Source organism: Taudactylus pleione, unplaced genomic scaffold, assembly GCF_031769625.1.
Source record: "Taudactylus pleione unplaced genomic scaffold, aTauple2 ptg000311l, whole genome shotgun sequence".
In the NCBI taxonomy this organism is placed as follows: Eukaryota; Metazoa; Chordata; class Amphibia; order Anura; family Myobatrachidae; genus Taudactylus; species Taudactylus pleione.
In genome coordinates this window covers 438,894-453,758 of record NW_028284712.1, presented here as the reverse complement: position 1 = coordinate 453,758, position 14,865 = coordinate 438,894, and the positions used below count along the sequence as shown (strand labels likewise).

The window sequence follows — 14,865 nt, the reverse complement described above, 5'->3', positions numbered from 1 at the left end:
AATGTATCTATTTCCCTATCTATGAAAAGTGAAAATTAGAATATTCAGTTAGAAACTCAACTGGATTTAATACTTCAATTTAAAACCTATATTTTGTAAGGTCATCATTTTTTTACTCTAAAAGTTTGAAAGTTTTCAAATCCTTATTTTATAGAGATGTGGGCTGTTAATTTGATTTTTACATTTTTAATTTCCTGTGTCACCCTAAGTTTTCTGACATCTTCGAAGATGAGCTTTAAAACAGTCTTGAAACTAAATGCTCAATATGTGGAGAGAAGCTCAGTGGTGAGGCTACACGCAGAGTACTGTAGTTGCTCCTAAAACTAACCTTGGGGAAGGTCTGAGATTAGAGCCACATGCTGCTCTCACAGAGCATTTCTTGACTGAAGCAAGTGAGTTCCCATCAATATTGGTCAGCTTGTAACTTCAAAACAGAAGACACTGTATGCACTAAAACTCATGTGCTGCTATTTATGCAAAGTTCTCAAGCTTGGAATTGGCTTATGGCTTGCAAATTTAAGTTCAATGGCTGAGAAGAAGTACATAGCTGCTTTCAAACTCAATTCAGACTACTCTCTCTCCACATTTTGCTAATGTATGCCTCATCTTAGGCTGCTCTAAATAGATCTATTTCCCTATCTATGAAAAGTGAAAATTTGAATATTCAGTTAGAAACTCAACTGGATTTAATACTTCAATTTAAAACCTATATTTTGTAAGGTCATCATTTTTTTACTCTAAAAGTTTGAAAGTTTTCAAATCCTTATTTTATAGAGATGTGGGCTGTTACTTTGATTTTTACATTTTTAATTTCCTGTGTCACCCTAAGTTTTCTGACATCTTCAAAGTTGAGCTTTAAAACAGTCTTGAAACTAAATGCTCAATATGTGGAGAGAAGCTCAGTGGTGAGGCTACATGCAGAGTACTGTAGTTGCTCCTAAAACTAACCTTGGGGAAGGTCTGAGATAAGAGCCACATGCTGCTCTCACAGAGCATTTCTTGACTGAAGCAAGTGAGTTCCCATCAATATTGGTCAGCTTGTAACTTCAAAGCAGAAGACACTGTATGCACTAAAACTCATGTGCTGCTATTGATGCAAAGTTCTCAAGCTTGGAATTGGCTCATGGCTGGCAAATTTATGTTCAATGGCTGAGAGGAAGTACATAGCTGCTTTCCAACTCAATTCAGACTACTCTCTCTCCACATTTTGCTAATGTATGCCTCATCTTAGGCTGCTCTAAATGTATCTATTTCCCTATCTATGAAAAGAGAAAATTTGAATATTCAGTTGGAAACTCAACTGGATTTAATTCTTCAATTTAAAACCTATATTTTGTAAGGTCATCATTTTTTTACTCTAAAAGTTTGAAAGTTTTCAAATCCTTATTTTATAGAGATGTGGGCTGTTACTTTGATTTTTACATTTTTAATTTCCTGTGTCACCCTAAGTTTTCTGACATCTTCAAAGTTGAGCTTTAAAACAGTCTTGAAACTAAATGCTCAATATGTGGAGAGAAGCTCAGTGGTGAGGCTACATGCAGAGTACTGTAGTTGCTCCTAAAACTAACCTTGGGGAAGGTCTGAGATAAGAGCCACATGCTGCTCTCACAGAGCATTTCTTGACTGAAGCAAGTGAGTTCCCATCAATATTGGTCAGCTTGTAACTTCAAAGCAGAAGACACTGTATGCACTAAAACTCATGTGCTGCTATTGATGCAAAGTTCTCAAGCTTGGAATTGGCTCATGGCTGGCAAATTTAAGTTCAATGGCTGAGAGGAAGTACATAGCTGCTTTCCAACTCAATTCAGACTACTCTCTCTCCACATTTTGCTAATGTATGCCTCATCTTAGGCTGCTCTAAATGTATCTATTTCCCTATCTATGAAAAGAGAAAATTTGAATATTCAGTTGGAAACTCAACTGGATTTAATTCTTCAATTTAAAACCTATATTTTGTAAGGTCATCATTTTTTTACTCTAAAAGTTTGAAAGTTTTCAAATCCTTATTTTATAGAGATGTGGGCTGTTACTTTGATTTTTACATTTTTAATTTCCTGTGTCACCCTAAGTTTTCTGACATCTTCAAAGTTGAGCTTTAAAACAGTCTTGAAACTAAATGCTCAATATGTGGAGAGAAGCTCAGTGGTGAGGCTACATGCAGAGTACTGTAGTTGCTCCTAAAACTAACCTTGGGGAAGGTCTGAGATAAGAGCCACATGCTGCTCTCACAGAGCATTTCTTGACTGAAGCAAGTGAGTTCCCATCAATATTGGTCAGCTTGTAACTTCAAAGCAGAAGACACTGTATGCACTAAAACTCATGTGCTGCTATTGATGCAAAGTTCTCAAGCTTGGAATTGGCTCATGGCTGGCAAATTTAAGTTCAATGGCTGAGAGGAAGTACATAGCTGCTTTCCAACTCAATTCAGACTACTCTCTCTCCACATTTTGCTACTGTATGCCTCATCTTAGGCTGCTCTAAATGTATCTATTTCCCTATCTATGAAAAGAGAAAATTTGAATATTCAGTTGGAAACTCAACTGGATTTAATTCTTCAATTTAAAACCTATATTTTGTAAGGTCATCATTTTTTTACTCTAAAAGTTTGAAAGTTTTCAAATCCTTATTTTATAGAGATGTGGGCTGTTACTTTGATTTTTACATTTTTAATTTCCTGTGTCACCCTAAGTTTTCTGACATCTTCAAAGTTGAGCTTTAAAACAGTCTTGAAACTAAATGCTCAATATGTGGAGAGAAGCTCAGTGGTGAGGCTACATGCAGAGTACTGTAGTTGCTCCTAAAACTAAACTTGGGGAAGGTCTGAGATAAGAGCCACATGCTGCTCTCACAGAGCATTTCTTGACTGAAGCAAGTGAGTTCCCATCAATATTGGTCAGCTTGTAACTTCAAAGCAGAAGACACTGTATGCACTAAAACTCATGTGCTGCTATTGATGCAAAGTTCTCAAGCTTGGAATTGGCTCATGGCTGGCAAATTTAAGTTCAATGGCTGAGAGGAAGTACATAGCTGCTTTCCAACTCAATTCAGACTACTCTCTCTCCACATTTTGCTAATGTATGCCTCATCTTAGGCTGCTCTAAATGTATCTATTTCCCTATCTATGAAAAGTGAAAATTTGAATATTCAGTTAGAAACTCAACGGATTTAATTCTTCAATTTAAAACCTATATTTTATAAGGTCATCATTTTTTTACTCTAAAAGTTTGAAAGTTTTCAAATCTTTATTTTATAGAGATGTGGGCTGTTAATTTGATTTTTAAATTTTTAATTTCCAATGTCACTCTAAGTTTTCTGACATCTTCGAAGATGAGCTTTAAAACAGTCTTGAAACTAAATGCTCAATATGTGGAGAGAAGCTCAGTGGTGAGGCTACATGCAGAGTACTGTAGTTGCTCCTAAAACTAACCTTGGGGAAGGTCTGAGATAAGAGCCACATGCTGCTCTCACAGAGCATTTCTTGACTGAAGCAAGTGAGTTCCCATCAATATTGGTCAGCTTGTAACTTCAAAGCAGAAGACACTGTATGCACTAAAACTCATGTGCTGCTATTGATGCAAAGTTCTCAAGCTTGGAATTGGCTCATGGCTGGCAAATTTAAGTTCAATGGCTGAGAGGAAGTACATAGCTGCTTTCCAACTCAATTCAGACTACTCTCTCTCCACATTTTGCTAATGTATGCCTCATCTTAGGCTGCTCTAAATGTATCTATTTCCCTATCTATGAAAAGAGAAAATTTGAATATTCAGTTGGAAACTCAACTGGATTTAATTCTTCAATTTAAAACCTATATTTTATAAGGTCATCATTTTTTTACTCTAAAAGTTTGAAAGTTTTCAAATCCTTATTTTATAGAGAAGTGGGCTGTTAATTTGATTTTTACATTTTTAATTTCCTGTGTCACCCTAAGTTTCCTGACATCTTCGAAGTTGAGCTTTAAAACAGTCTTGAAACTAAATGCTCAATATGTGGAGAGAAGCTCAGTGGTGAGGCTACATGCAGAGTACTGTAGTTGCTCCTAAAACTAACCTTGGGGAAGGTCTGAGATTAGAGCCACATGCTGCTCTCACAGAGCATTTCTTGACTGAAGCAAGTGAGTTCCCATCAATATTGGTCAGCTTGTAACTTCAAAGCAGAAGACACTGTATGCACTAAAACTCATGTGCTGCTATTGATGCAAAGTTCTCAAGCTTGGAATTGGCTCATGGCTGGCAAATTTAAGTTCAATGGCTGAGAGGAAGTACATAGCTGCTTTCCAACTCAATTCAGACTACTCTCTCTCCACATTTTGCTAATGTATGCCTCATCTTAGGCTGCTCTAAATGTATCTATTTCCCTATCTATGAAAAGTGAAAATTTGAATATTCAGTTAGAAACTCAACTGGATTTAATTCTTCAATTTAAAACCTATATTTTATAAGTTCATCATTTTTTAACTCTAAAAGTTTGAAAGTTTTCAAATCCTTATTTTATAGAGAAGTGGGCTGTTAATTTGATTTTTAAATTTTTAATTTCCTGTGTCACCCTAAGTTTTCTGACATCTTCAAAGTTGAGCTTTAAAAAAGTCTTGAAACTAAATGCTCAATATGTGGAAAGAAGCTCAGTGGTGAGGCTACACGCAAAGTACTGTAGTTGCTCCTAAAACTAACCTTGGGGAAGGTCTGAGATTAGAGCCACATGCTGCTCTCACAGAGCATTTCTTGACTGAAGCAAGTGAGTTCCCATCAATATTGGTCAGCTTGTAACTTCAAAACAGAAGACACTGTATGCACTAAAACTCATGTGCTGCTATTGATGCAAAGTTCTCAAGCTTGGAATTGGCTTATGCCTGGCAAATTTAAGTTCAATGGCTGAGAGGAAGTACATAGCTGCTTTCCAACTCAATTCAGACTACTCTCTCTCCACATTTTGCTAATGTATGCCTCATCTTAGGCTGCTCTAAATGTATCTATTTCCCTATCTATGAAAAGTGAAAATTTGAATATTCAGTTAGAAACTCAACTGGATTTAATTCTTCAATTTAAAACCTATATTTTATAAGTTCATCATTTTTTAACTCTAAAAGTTTGAAAGTTTTCAAATCCTTATTTTATAGAGAAGTGGGCTGTTAATTTGATTTTTAAATTTTTAATTTCCTGTGTCACCCTAAGTTTTCTGACATCTTCAAAGTTGAGCTTTAAAAAAGTCTTGAAACTAAATGCTCAATATGTGGAAAGAAGCTCAGTGGTGAGGCTACACGCAAAGTACTGTAGTTGCTCCTAAAACTAACCTTGGGGAAGGTCTGAGATTAGAGCCACATGCTGCTCTCACAGAGCATTTCTTGACTGAAGCAAGTGAGTTCCCATCAATATTGGTCAGCTTGTAACTTCAAAGCAGAAGACACTGTATGCACTAAAACTCATGTGCTGCTATTGATGCAAAGTTCTCAAGCTTGGAATTGGCTCATGGCTGGCAAATTTAAGTTCAATGGCTGAGAGGAAGTACATAGCTGCTTTCCAACTCAATTCAGACTACTCTCTCTCCACATTTTGCTAATGTATGCCTCATCTTAGGCTGCTCTAAATGTATCTATTTCCCTATCTATGAAAAGAGAAAATTTGAATATTCAGTTGGAAACTCAACTGGATTTAATTCTTCAATTTAAAACCTATATTTTGTAAGGTCATCATTTTTTTACTCTAAAAGTTTGAAAGTTTTCAAATCCTTATTTTATAGAGATGTGGGCTGTTACTTTGATTTTTACATTTTTAATTTCCTGTGTCACCCTAAGTTTTCTGACATCTTCAAAGTTGAGCTTTAAAACAGTCTTGAAACTAAATGCTCAATATGTGGAGAGAAGCTCAGTGGTGAGGCTACATGCAGAGTACTGTAGTTGCTCCTAAAACTAACCTTGGGGAAGGTCTGAGATAAGAGCCACATGCTGCTCTCACAGAGCATTTCTTGACTGAAGCAAGTGAGTTCCCATCAATATTGGTCAGCTTGTAACTTCAAAGCAGAAGACACTGTATGCACTAAAACTCATGTGCTGCTATTGATGCAAAGTTCTCAAGCTTGGAATTGGCTCATGGCTGGCAAATTTAAGTTCAATGGCTGAGAGGAAGTACATAGCTGCTTTCCAACTCAATTCAGACTACTCTCTCTCCACATTTTGCTAATGTATGCCTCATCTTAGGCTGCTCTAAATGTATCTATTTCCCTATCTATGAAAAGAGAAAATTTGAATATTCAGTTGGAAACTCAACTGGATTTAATTCTTCAATTTAAAACCTATATTTTATAAGGTCATCATTTTTTTACTCTAAAAGTTTGAAAGTTTTCAAATCCTTATTTTATAGAGAAGTGGGCTGTTAATTTGATTTTTACATTTTTAATTTCCTGTGTCACCCTAAGTTTCCTGACATCTTCGAAGTTGAGCTTTAAAACAGTCTTGAAACTAAATGCTCAATATGTGGAGAGAAGCTCAGTGGTGAGGCTACATGCAGAGTACTGTAGTTGCTCCTAAAACTAACCTTGGGGAAGGTCTGAGATTAGAGCCACATGCTGCTCTCACAGAGCATTTCTTGACTGAAGCAAGTGAGTTCCCATCAATATTGGTCAGCTTGTAACTTCAAAGCAGAAGACACTGTATGCACTAAAACTCATGTGCTGCTATTGATGCAAAGTTCTCAAGCTTGGAATTGGCTCATGGCTGGCAAATTTAAGTTCAATGGCTGAGAGGAAGTACATAGCTGCTTTCCAACTCAATTCAGACTACTCTCTCTCCACATTTTGCTAATGTATGCCTCATCTTAGGCTGCTCTAAATGTATCTATTTCCCTATCTATGAAAAGTGAAAATTAGAATATTCAGTTAGAAACTCAACTGGATTTAATACTTCAATTTAAAACCTATATTTTGTAAGGTCATCATTTTTTTACTCTAAAAGTTTGAAAGTTTTCAAATCCTTATTTTATAGAGATGTGGGCTGTTAATTTGATTTTTACATTTTTAATTTCCTGTGTCACCCTAAGTTTTCTGACATCTTCGAAGATGAGCTTTAAAACAGTCTTGAAACTAAATGCTCAATATGTGGAGAGAAGCTCAGTGGTGAGGCTACACGCAGAGTACTGTAGTTGCTCCTAAAACTAACCTTGGGGAAGGTCTGAGATTAGAGCCACATGCTGCTCTCACAGAGCATTTCTTGACTGAAGCAAGTGAGTTCCCATCAATATTGGTCAGCTTGTAACTTCAAAACAGAAGACACTGTATGCACTAAAACTCATGTGCTGCTATTTATGCAAAGTTCTCAAGCTTGGAATTGGCTTATGGCTTGCAAATTTAAGTTCAATGGCTGAGAAGAAGTACATAGCTGCTTTCAAACTCAATTCAGACTACTCTCTCTCCACATTTTGCTAATGTATGCCTCATCTTAGGCTGCTCTAAATATATCTATTTCCCTATCTATGAAAAGTGAAAATTTGAATATTCAGTTAGAAACTCAACTGGATTTAATACTTCAATTTAAAACCTATATTTTGTAAGGTCATCATTTTTTTACTCTAAAAGTTTGAAAGTTTTCAAATCCTTATTTTATAGAGATGTGGGCTGTTACTTTGATTTTTACATTTTTAATTTCCTGTGTCACCCTAAGTTTTCTGACATCTTCAAAGTTGAGCTTTAAAACAGTCTTGAAACTAAATGCTCAATATGTGGAGAGAAGCTCAGTGGTGAGGCTACATGCAGAGTACTGTAGTTGCTCCTAAAACTAACCTTGGGGAAGGTCTGAGATAAGAGCCACATGCTGCTCTCACAGAGCATTTCTTGACTGAAGCAAGTGAGTTCCCATCAATATTGGTCAGCTTGTAACTTCAAAGCAGAAGACACTGTATGCACTAAAACTCATGTGCTGCTATTGATGCAAAGTTCTCAAGCTTGGAATTGGCTCATGGCTGGCAAATTTAAGTTCAATGGCTGAGAGGAAGTACATAGCTGCTTTCCAACTCAATTCAGACTACTCTCTCTCCACATTTTGCTAATGTATGCCTCATCTTAGGCTGCTCTAAATGTATCTATTTCCCTATCTATGAAAAGAGAAAATTTGAATATTCAGTTAGAAACTCAACTGGATTTAATTCTTCAATTTAAAACCTATATTTTATAAGTTCATCATTTTTTAACTCTAAAAGTTTGAAAGTTTTCAAATCCTTATTTTATAGAGAAGTGGGCTGTTAATTTGATTTTTAAATTTTTAATTTCCTGTGTCACCCTAAGTTTTCTGACATCTTCAAAGTTGAGCTTTAAAAAAGTCTTGAAACTAAATGCTCAATATGTGGAAAGAAGCTCAGTGGTGAGGCTACACGCAAAGTACTGTAGTTGCTCCTAAAACTAACCTTGGGGAAGGTCTGAGATTAGAGCCACATGCTGCTCTCACAGAGCATTTCTTGACTGAAGCAAGTGAGTTCCCATCAATATTGGTCAGCTTGTAACTTCAAAACAGAAGACACTGTATGCACTAAAACTCATGTGCTGCTATTGATGCAAAGTTCTCAAGCTTGGAATTGGCTTATGCCTGGCAAATTTAAGTTCAATGGCTGAGAGGAAGTACATAGCTGCTTTCCAACTCAATTCAGACTACTCTCTCTCCACATTTTGCTAATGTATGCCTCATCTTAGGCTGCTCTAAATGTATCTATTTCCCTATCTATGAAAAGTGAAAATTTGAATATTCAGTTAGAAACTCAACTGGATTTAATTCTTCAATTTAAAACCTATATTTTATAAGTTCATCATTTTTTAACTCTAAAAGTTTGAAAGTTTTCAAATCCTTATTTTATAGAGAAGTGGGCTGTTAATTTGATTTTTAAATTTTTAATTTCCTGTGTCACCCTAAGTTTTCTGACATCTTCAAAGTTGAGCTTTAAAAAAGTCTTGAAACTAAATGCTCAATATGTGGAAAGAAGCTCAGTGGTGAGGCTACACGCAAAGTACTGTAGTTGCTCCTAAAACTAACCTTGGGGAAGGTCTGAGATTAGAGCCACATGCTGCTCTCACAGAGCATTTCTTGACTGAAGCAAGTGAGTTCCCATCAATATTGGTCAGCTTGTAACTTCAAAACAGAAGACACTGTATGCACTAAAACTCATGTGCTGCTATTGATGCAAAGTTCTCAAGCTTGGAATTGGCTTATGCCTGTCAAATTTAAGTTCAATGGCTGAGAGGAAGTACATAGCTGCTTTCCAACTCAATTCAGACTACTCTCTCTCCACATTTTGCTAATGTATGCCTCATCTTAGGCTGCTCTAAATGTATCTATTTCCCTATCTATGAAAAGTGAAAATTTGAATATTCAGTTAGAAACTCAATGGATTTAATACTTCAATTTAAAACCTATATTTTGTAAGGTCATCATTTTTTTACTCTAAAAGTTTGAAAGTTTTCAAATCCTTATTTTATAGAGATGTGGGCTGTTAATTTGATTTTTACATTTTTAATTTCCTGTGTCACCCTAAGTTTTCTGACATCTTCAAAGTTGAGCTTTAAAACAGTCTTGAAACTAAATGCTCAATATGTGGAGAGAAGCTCAGTGGTGAGGCTACATGCAGAGTACCGTAGTTGCTCCTAAAACTAACCTTGGGGAAGGTCTGAGATAAGAGCCACATGCTGCTCTCACAGAGCATTTCTTGACTGAAGCAAGTGAGTTCCCATCAATATTGGTCAGCTTGTAACTTCAAAGCAGAAGACACTGTATGCACTAAAACTCATGTGCTGCTATTGATGCAAAGTTCTCAAGCTTGGAATTGGCTCATGGCTGGCAAATTTAAGTTCAATGGCTGAGAGGAAGTACATAGCTGCTTTCCAAATCAATTCAGACTACTCTCTCTCCACATTTTGCTAATGTATGCCTCATCTTAGGCTGCTCTAAATGTATCTATTTCCCTATCTATGAAAAGTGAAAATTTGAATATTCAGTTAGAAACTCAACTGGATTTAATACTTCAATTTAAAACCTATATTTTATAAGGTCATCATTTTTTTACTCTAAACGTTTGAAAGTTTTCAAATCCTTATTTTATAGAGATGTGGGCTGTTAATTTGATTTTTACATTTTTAATTTCCTGTGTCACTCTAAGTTTTCTGACATCTTCGAAGTTGAGCTTTAAAACAGTCTTGAAACTAAATGCTCAAAATGTGGAGAGAAGCTCAGTGGTGAGGCTACATGCAGAGTACTGTAGTTGCTCCTAAAACTAACCTTGGGGAAGGTCTGAGATTAGAGCCACATGCTGCTCTCACAGAGCATTTCTTGACTGAAGCAAGTGAGTTCCCATCAAAATTGGTCAGCTTGTAACTTCAAAGCAGAAGACACTGTATGCACTAAAACTCATGTGCTGCTATTGATGCAAAGTTCTCAAGCTTGGAATTGGCTTATGGCTGGCAAATTTAAGTTCAATGGCTGAGAGGAAGTACATAGCTGCTTTCCAACTCAATTCAGACTACTCTCTCTCCACATTTTGCTAATGTATGCCTCATCTTAGGCTGCTCTAAATGTATCTATTTCCCTATCTATGAAAAGTGAAAATTTGAGTATTCAGTTAGAAACTCAACGGATTTAATTCTTCAATTTAAAACCTATATTTTATAAGGTCATCATTTTTTTACTCTAAAAGTTTGAAAGTTTTCAAATCTTTATTTTATAGAGATGTGGGCTGTTAATTTGATTTTTAAATTTTTAATTTCCAATGTCACTCTAAGTTTTCTGACATCTTCGAAGATGAGCTTTTAAACAGTCTTGAAACTAAATGCTCAATATGTGGAGAGAAGCTCAGTGGTGAGGCTACATGCAGAGTACTGTAGTTGCTCCTAAAACTAACCTTGGGGAAGGTCTGAGATTAGAGCCACATGCTGCTCTCACAGAGCATTTCTTGACTGAAGCAAGTGAGTTCCCATCAATATTGGTCAGCTTGTAACTTCAAAGCAGAAGACACTGTATGCACTAAAACTCATGTGCTGCTATTGATGCAAAGTTCTCAAGCTTGGAATTGGCTTATGGCTGTCAAATTTAAGTTCAATGGCTGAGAAGAAGTACATAGCTGCTTTCCAACTCAATTCAGACTACTCTCTCTCCACATTTTGCTAATGTATGCCTCATCTTAGGCTGCTCTAAATGTATCTATTTCCCTATCTATGAAAAGTGAAAATTTGAATATTCAGTTAGAAACTCAACTGGATTTAATACTTCAATTTAAAACCTATATTTTATAAGGTCATCATTTTTTTACTCTAAACGTTTGAAAGTTTTCAAAACCTTATTTTATAGAGATGTGGGCTGTTAATTTGATTTTTACATTTTTAATTTCCTGTGTCACCCTAAGTTTTCTGACATCTTCAAAGTTGAGCTTTAAAACAGTCGTGAAACTAAATGCTCAATATGTGGAGAGAAGCTCAGTTGTGAGGCTACAAGCAGAGTACTGTAGTTGCTCCTAAAACTAATCTTGGGGAAGGTCTGAGATTAGAGCCACATGCTGCTCTCACAGAGCATTTCTTGACTGAAGCAAGTGAGTTCCCATCAATATTGGTCAGCTTGTAACTTCAAAGCAGAAGACACTATGCATTAAAACTCATGTGCTGCTATTGATGCAAAGTTCTCAAGCTTGGAATTGGCTCATGGCTGGCAAATTTAAGTTCAATGGCTGAGAGGAAGTACATAGCTGCTTTCCAACTCAATTCAGACTACTCTCTCTCCACATTTTGCTAATGTATGCATCATCTTAGGCTGCTCTAAATGTATCTATTTCCCTATCTATGAAAAGTGAAAATTTGAATATTCAGTTAGAAACTCAACGGATTTAATTCTTCAATTTAAAACCTATATTTTATAAGGTCATCATTTTTTTACTCTAAAAGTTTGAAAGTTTTCAAATCTTTATTTTATAGAGATGTGGGCTGTTAATTTGATTTTTACATTTTTAATTTCCTGTGTCACTCTAAGTTTTCTGACATCTTCGAAGTTGAGCTTTAAAACAGTCTTGAAACTAAATGCTCAAAATGTGGAGAGAAGCTCAGTGGTGAGGCTACATGCAGAGTACAGTAGTTGCTCCTAAAACTAACCTTGGGGAAGGTCTGAGATTAGAGCCACATGCTGCTCTCACAGAGCATTTCTTGACTGAAGCAAGTGAGTTCCCATCAAAATTGGTAAGCTTGTAACTTCAAAGCAGAAGACACTGTATGCACTAAAACTCATGTGCTGCTATTGATGCAAAGTTCTCAAGCTTGGAATTGGCTCATGGCTGGCAAATTTAAGTTCAATGGCTGAGAGGAAGTACATAGCTGCTTTCCAACTCAATTCAGACTACTCTCTCTCCACATTTTGCTAATGTATGCCTCATCTTAGGCTGCTCTAAATGTATCTATTTCCCTATCTATGAAAAGTGAAAATTTGAGTATTCAGTTAGAAACTCAACGGATTTAATTCTTCAATTTAAAACCTATAATTTATAAGGTCATCATTTTTTTACTCTAAAAGTTTGAAAGTTTTCAAATCTTTATTTTATAGAGATGTGGGCTGTTAATTTGATTTTTAAATTTTTAATTTCCAATGTCACTCTAAGTTTTCTGACATCTTCGAAGATGAGCTTTAAAACAGTCTTCAAACTAAATACTCAATATGTGGAGAGAAGCTCAGTGGTGAGGCTACATGCAGAGTACTGTAGTTGCTCCTAAAACTAACCTTGGGGAAGGTCTGAGATTAGAGCCACATGCTGCTCTCACAGAGCATTTCTTGACTGAAGCAAGTGAGTTCCCATCAATATTGGTCAGCTTGTAACTTCAAAGCAGAAGACACTGTATGCACTAAAACTCATGTGCTGCTATTGATGCAAAGTTCTCAAGCTTGGAATTGGCTTATGGCTGGCAAATTTAAGTTCAATGGCTGAGAAGAAGTACATAGCTGCTTTCCAACTCAATTCAGACTACTCTCTCTCCACATTTTGCTAATGTATGCCTCATCTTAGGCTGCTCTAAATGTATCTATTTCCCTATCTATGAAAAGTGAAAATTTGAATATTCAGTTAGAAACTCAACTGGATTTAATACTTCAATTTAAAACCTATATTTTATAAGGTCATCATTTTTTTACTCTAAACGTTTGAAAGTTTTCAAATCCTTATTTTATAGAGATGTGGGCTGGTAATTTGATTTTTACATTATTAATTTCCTGTGTCACCCTAAGTTTTCTGACATCTTCAAAGTTGAGCTTTAAAACAGTCGTGAAACTAAATGCTCAATATGTGGAGAGAAGCTCAGTTGTGAGGCTACAAGCAGAGTACTGTAGTTGCTCCTAAAACTAACCTTGGGGAAGGTCTGATATTAGAGCCACATGCTGCTCTCACAGAGCATTTCTTGACTGAAGCACGTGAGTTCCCATCAATATTGTTCAGCTTGTAACTTCAAAGCAGAAGACACTGTATGCACTAAAACTCATGTGGTGCTATTGATGCAAAGTTCTCAAGCTTGGAATTGGCTCATGGCTGGCAAATTTAAGTTCAATGGCTGAGAGGAAGTACATAGCTGCTTTCCAAATCAATTCAGACTATCTCTCTCCACATTTTGCTAATGTATGCATCATCTTAGGCTGCTCTAAATGTATCTATTTCCCTATCTATGAAAAGTGAAAATTTTAATATTCAGTTAGAAACTCAACGGATTTAATTCTTCAATTTAAAACCTATATTTTATAAGGTCATCATTTTTTTACTCTAAAAGTTTGAAAGTTTTCAAATCTTTATTTTATAGAGATGTGGGCTGTTAATTTGATTTTTAAATTTTTAATTTCCAATGTCACTCTAAGTTTTCTGACATCTTCGAAGATGAGCTTTAAAACAGTCTTGAAACTAAATCCTCAATATGTGGAGAGAAGCTCAGTGGTGAGGCTACATGCAGAGTACTGTAGTTGCTCTTAAAACTAACCTTGGAGAAGGTCTGAGATTAGAGCCACATGCTGCTCTCACAGAGCATTTCTTGACTGAAGCAAGTGAGTTCCCATCAATATTGGTCAGCTTGTAACTTCAAAGCAGAAGACACTGTATGCACTAAAACTCATGTGCTGCTATTGATGCAAAGTTCTCAAGCTTGGAATTGGCTTATGGCTGGCAAATTTAAGTTCAATGGCTGAGAAGAAGTACATAGCTGCTTTCCAACTCAATTCAGACTACTCTCTCTCCACATTTTGCTAATGTATGCCTCATCTTAGGCTGCTCTAAATGTATCTATTTCCCTATCTATGAAAAGTGAAAATTTGAATATTCAGTTAGAAACTCAACTGGATTTAATACTTCAATTTAAAACCTATATTTTATAAGGTCATCATTTTTTTACTCTAAAAGTTTGAAAGTTTTCAAATCTTTATTTTATAGAGATGTGGGCTGTTAATTTGATTTTTACATTTTTAATTTCCTGTGTCACTCTAAGTTTTCTGACATCTTCGAAGTTGAGCTTTAAAACAGTCTTGAAACTAAATGCTCAAAATGTGGAGAGAAGCTCAGTGGTGAGGCTACATGCAGAGTACTGTAGTTGCTCCTAAAACTAACCTTGGGGAAGGTCTGAGATTAGAGCCACATGCTGCTCTCACAGAGCATTTCTTGACTGAAGCAAGTGAGTTCCCATCAAAATTGGTCAGCTGTAACTTCAAAGCAGAAGACACTGTATGCACTAAAACTCATGTGCTGCTATTGATGTAAAGTTCTCAAGCTTGGAATTGGCTCATGGCTGGCAAATTTAAGTTCAATGGCTGAGAGGAAGTACATAGCTGCTTTCCAACTCAATTCAGACTACTCTCTCTCCACATTTTGCTAATGTATGCCTCATCTTAGGCTG

At 36.1% G+C, this 14,865-nt stretch overlaps 24 non-coding genes across 24 annotated transcripts; all 24 read left to right on the top strand.

Annotated features, from left to right (window-relative positions):
* The first annotated feature begins 269 nt into the window (after window positions 1-269).
* LOC148511048 (Nuclear RNase P) lies at window positions 270-582 on the top strand. Its single transcript, XR_015869249.1, has one exon.
* A 307-nt stretch (window positions 583-889) lies between these two features.
* LOC148511047 (Nuclear RNase P) lies at window positions 890-1,202 on the top strand. The gene has a single exon (XR_015869103.1).
* A 307-nt stretch (window positions 1,203-1,509) lies between these two features.
* Window positions 1,510-1,822, top strand: LOC148511046 (Nuclear RNase P). Its single transcript, XR_015868893.1, has one exon.
* Window positions 1,823-2,129: 307 nt separating this feature from the next.
* LOC148511045 (Nuclear RNase P) lies at window positions 2,130-2,442 on the top strand. The gene has a single exon (XR_015868892.1).
* A 307-nt stretch (window positions 2,443-2,749) lies between these two features.
* On the top strand, window positions 2,750-3,062 carry LOC148511044 (Nuclear RNase P). The gene has a single exon (XR_015869077.1).
* A 306-nt stretch (window positions 3,063-3,368) lies between these two features.
* LOC148511043 (Nuclear RNase P) lies at window positions 3,369-3,681 on the top strand. The gene has a single exon (XR_015868891.1).
* Window positions 3,682-3,988: 307 nt separating this feature from the next.
* LOC148511042 (Nuclear RNase P) lies at window positions 3,989-4,301 on the top strand. The gene has a single exon (XR_015868794.1).
* Window positions 4,302-4,608: 307 nt separating this feature from the next.
* LOC148511041 (Nuclear RNase P) lies at window positions 4,609-4,921 on the top strand. Its single transcript, XR_015868827.1, has one exon.
* Window positions 4,922-5,228: 307 nt separating this feature from the next.
* Window positions 5,229-5,541, top strand: LOC148511040 (Nuclear RNase P). Its single transcript, XR_015869312.1, has one exon.
* A 307-nt stretch (window positions 5,542-5,848) lies between these two features.
* LOC148511039 (Nuclear RNase P) lies at window positions 5,849-6,161 on the top strand. The gene has a single exon (XR_015868890.1).
* Window positions 6,162-6,468: 307 nt separating this feature from the next.
* LOC148511038 (Nuclear RNase P) lies at window positions 6,469-6,781 on the top strand. The gene has a single exon (XR_015868783.1).
* A 307-nt stretch (window positions 6,782-7,088) lies between these two features.
* Window positions 7,089-7,401, top strand: LOC148511037 (Nuclear RNase P). Its single transcript, XR_015869248.1, has one exon.
* Window positions 7,402-7,708: 307 nt separating this feature from the next.
* LOC148511036 (Nuclear RNase P) lies at window positions 7,709-8,021 on the top strand. Its single transcript, XR_015868889.1, has one exon.
* Window positions 8,022-8,328: 307 nt separating this feature from the next.
* Window positions 8,329-8,641, top strand: LOC148511035 (Nuclear RNase P). The gene has a single exon (XR_015868826.1).
* Window positions 8,642-8,948: 307 nt separating this feature from the next.
* On the top strand, window positions 8,949-9,261 carry LOC148511034 (Nuclear RNase P). The gene has a single exon (XR_015868844.1).
* A 306-nt stretch (window positions 9,262-9,567) lies between these two features.
* Window positions 9,568-9,880, top strand: LOC148511033 (Nuclear RNase P). The gene has a single exon (XR_015869164.1).
* Window positions 9,881-10,187: 307 nt separating this feature from the next.
* Window positions 10,188-10,500, top strand: LOC148511032 (Nuclear RNase P). The gene has a single exon (XR_015869031.1).
* A 306-nt stretch (window positions 10,501-10,806) lies between these two features.
* Window positions 10,807-11,119, top strand: LOC148511031 (Nuclear RNase P). The gene has a single exon (XR_015869161.1).
* A 307-nt stretch (window positions 11,120-11,426) lies between these two features.
* On the top strand, window positions 11,427-11,737 carry LOC148511030 (Nuclear RNase P). The gene has a single exon (XR_015869078.1).
* Window positions 11,738-12,043: 306 nt separating this feature from the next.
* On the top strand, window positions 12,044-12,356 carry LOC148511029 (Nuclear RNase P). The gene has a single exon (XR_015868970.1).
* Window positions 12,357-12,662: 306 nt separating this feature from the next.
* LOC148511028 (Nuclear RNase P) lies at window positions 12,663-12,975 on the top strand. Its single transcript, XR_015869105.1, has one exon.
* A 307-nt stretch (window positions 12,976-13,282) lies between these two features.
* On the top strand, window positions 13,283-13,594 carry LOC148511027 (Nuclear RNase P). Its single transcript, XR_015868848.1, has one exon.
* A 306-nt stretch (window positions 13,595-13,900) lies between these two features.
* LOC148511026 (Nuclear RNase P) lies at window positions 13,901-14,213 on the top strand. The gene has a single exon (XR_015869271.1).
* Window positions 14,214-14,520: 307 nt separating this feature from the next.
* On the top strand, window positions 14,521-14,832 carry LOC148511025 (Nuclear RNase P). The gene has a single exon (XR_015868904.1).
* Window positions 14,833-14,865: the final 33 nt, after the last annotated feature.